The sequence below is a fragment of the Marmota marmota genome, unplaced genomic scaffold (assembly GCF_001458135.2).
Source record: "Marmota marmota marmota unplaced genomic scaffold, marMar, whole genome shotgun sequence".
NCBI classification, from domain to species: Eukaryota; Metazoa; Chordata; class Mammalia; order Rodentia; family Sciuridae; genus Marmota; species Marmota marmota.
In genome coordinates, this window is record NW_026000026.1 from 88,627,074 (window position 1) to 88,630,931 (window position 3,858).

The window sequence follows — 3,858 nt, forward strand, 5'->3', positions numbered from 1 at the left end:
TCTCTCTCTCTCTCTCTCTCTCTCTCTCTCTCTCTCTCTCACACACACACACACACACACACAGTTGTTAAACCCAAACTCTTGATACTGAGGGATATTTGAAATAAAAGGGCTTATTGAGTTATCACAGATGCTAGGACCAGATCCTGGACACGTTTCCATAACTACCAATAAAAGAGTTAGGTGGCAGTTGGAAATACTTCTGCAGGACCAGAGCTAAGAGCATTTTTTTCTTTTCTTTCTTTTTTTTTTTTTTTGTGATGCTGGGGATTGAACCTAGGGCCTTGTGCATGCAAGGCAAGCACTCTACCAACTGAGCTATATCTCCAGCCCATAAGAGCATTTTTAAATAATTAAAATTTAGAGAAGATAGGCTGGAGTTGTGGCTCAGTGGTAGTGCACTTGCCTAGCATGTGTGAGGCACTGGATTCAATTCTCAGCACTGCATATAAATAATTGAATAAAAATAAAGGTTCATCAACATCTAAAAATATTTTTAAAAAATTAGAGAAGAAAGGCATACATTATTTACACTGACCCTACATTAGCCATAGCTAAGAGGGGTAAGAATATGTAACATGAGGAAAGCTTTGGGATAGGAGGGCAGTCCATACGTGATTTTTGCTTCTGAGTTGGGTGAGAGTGGAAAGCAGGATGCAGTGAAGCCTAGGGGATTTTAGGAAGGAGTGTAACACACATTTAACATACATTCAAGAACATGAAATGGCTCAAAAAACTTAATACCACAAAACAAATACTCCAATCAATAAAGGGGCAAAGGAACTGAACAAGCACTTCACAGAAGAAGAAACATGATCAGTCAACAAATATGTGAAAAAATGTTTAACATTTCTAGCAATTAGAAAAATGCAAATTAAATCCACACTGATATTCCATCTTGCTCCAGTCAAAATGGCAATTACCAAGAATATAAGTAACAATAAATGTTGACAAGGATTTGGGGGAAAAGATACATTCATATATTGCTGATGGGACTGAAAATTGGTGCAACCACTCTGGAAAGCAGTACAGAGATTCCTCAGAAAACTTGGAATGGAACCACTATTTGACCCAGTTATCCCGCTCCTCAACAAATCCCCAAAGGAATTAAAATCAGCACACTACAGTGACTCAGCCACATCAATGTTTATAGCAGCTCAATATACAATAGTTAAGCTACAGAACCAACCTAGGTGCCCTTCAACAGATGAATGGAAAAAGAAAATGTGGTCTGTACACAGAATGAACTAGTAGTCATAAAGAAGAATGAAATTATGGCATTTTCCAGTAAATGGATGGATCTAGAGACTATCATGCTAAATGAAATAAACCAATCCCCCAAAATGAAGGTTGAATGTTTTCTCTGATATGCGGATGCTAACAAACAATAAGGAAGGGGGAGGATAAAATAGAAGTCCACCAGATTAGACAAAGGGAAATGAAAGGAAGGGGGTGGTGGATGGAAATAGAAAAGACAGTAGAATGAATAACACATAGGTTTCCTATGTTCATATATGAATACATGGCCAATGTAACTCCACATTCTGTTCACCCACAAAAATGGGATCATAATAAGGATAAGTTATACTTCATGTATGTATAATATGTCAAAATACACTCTACTGTCATGATATCTAAAAAGAACAAATAAAAATAACAAATAAAATCAGCATACTATAGTGACTCAGCCACATCAGTATTTATAGCAGCTCAATTAGCAATAGTTAAGCTACATAACCAACCTATGTGCTCTTCAACAGATGAATGAATATAGAAAATGTGGTATATAATACAATGAAGCCATACAAAATAATGACTTTATGACATTTGCCAGTAAATGGATAGATCTGGAGACTATCATTCTAAGTGAAATAAGCCAATCTAAAAAAAATCAAAGGTAGAATGTTTTCTCTGATAGGTGGAACATAACCCCCCAATAAGGTATGTGTGGGGGGTAGAATTTTGGTGAATTAGACAAAGGGGAATGAAGGGAAAGGAGGGGGATACGAAAAGGAAGACATTGCAATGAATCTGACATAACTTTCCTATGTACGTATGTGAATACAGCAGTGAATCTGACCATCATGTACATCCACAAGAACAGGGTCCTAATTAGAGTAATATATATTCCATGCTTATATAATTATATCAAAATGGAATTTACTGTCACATAGAACTAAAAAGAACCAATAGAATTTTTTAAAAAAGAATATGAAATGGCCTTTTGTTCTTGGTCTGTAGCTTGTTAATAGATTAATGTCTCACATTTCTCCTCCCCTCTGTCCTTCAACATTTGAAACTAAATTTAGGACAACCCAGATTTTTTTCTCTTATCATAGCCATGTGTCACATGACCCTTCAGTAAATAATGGACTAGTATATGATGGTGGTCCCATGAGATTATATCACCCAGTGATGTCATAGCCATCTTAAGTTTGTGTAAGCACAATCTATGAAGTTTGCACCACTAAGAAACTGCCTAATGACACATTTCTCAGAACATATCACCATCTTTAAATGACATATCTCTTCTTCCTATATATATCTAGCTAGCTACACCTTCAATTGGTTCTGCTTCTCTGGAGAACTCTGATGGATACAGTGGTGTGTGTGTGTGTGTGTGTGTGTGTGTGTGTGTGTGTGTGTGTGTATTTCCCCTTTCACTTATTCCCAAGTCTTTGGCAGGCTCAGTTTTGAGTGGGGATGGGTCAGTCTTACACCAGGTGGTGGTGATGATGACAGAATGAGGAGCAGCCCTCCCTACCTGAGATTCTCCTGACACTCCTCAGCTTGTAAAGTCAGTGTGTCCTTTTGAGAAAGTGAGCAGCTCCCCTTAGAGTCTCTCCACACCAGGATCAATAGAACAATGCAGAGAAATCCTAAAGGATTCTCTTAATAAACTCCCATAACATGATTACAGTGAAAGATTATGGCAGGGTCAAACAGTTATCCATTATTTTGCAGCATATCACCTCCAAATTTAGTGACTGTAAAAACACTTGTTTGTTATTTCTCACACTTTCTGGAGTTGGCTGGGCAGTTTCTGCTGGCTGCGTGTGCTGAAGGACTTTTTGAGCTGACAGTTGAAGCTAGCCTCACCCACCTGCTGGCCAGTGTGCCTCTGTTCTCCTTTCTGTTTGTCCTCTCAGTTTCCTGTAGGACAAACTAGCTTCCTGACCAAGGCTATAGGCCTTGGGGAAGAGCTCCAAGACATGAAGGTGACCTTTCAGGGCTACTTAAGGCCTGTCCTCAGGAACCCAATCCACCTCATTTCTATCAGATTCTATTAAAGTGAATGAAGCCAGCCAAAATTCAAAGGGGCAGGGGAAATGGCTACACCTTCAGACGGAATGGGAAGCACAGTCGCATTACAGAAGGAGTGCATGCTGGGATTAGGGAGGTGAAAGCTGAGATCAATGGTCACAAACAACCTACCATATGGGTAAGTTCAGGGCAGACACAATTAAACCCTTGGTAATTGCTACGGTCTGAATGTATCTCCCCAATTTCATATGTGGAATTGTAACCACCAGTGTAATAGTATTAAGAGGTACAGGCTTTAGGAAGTGATTAAGCCATGAGAGGAAAGCCCTCATGAATGGGATTAATGACCTTATAAAAGAGATGCAATGGAGCTGTTGCCCATTTTCCCCCTTCCAGCATATGAGGAGGCAGCAAGAAGGTACAAGCCCTTATCAGACACCAAATCTGCTGGCACCTTGATCTTGGACTTCCCATTCTCCAGAGCCATGAGAAATAAATTCCTATTATTTATAAATTACCCAGTCTCGTATATTTTTTTACAGTAGCAGAAATGGACTAAGACAGTGATGATACAGAAATTGGGTAAATGGGTAA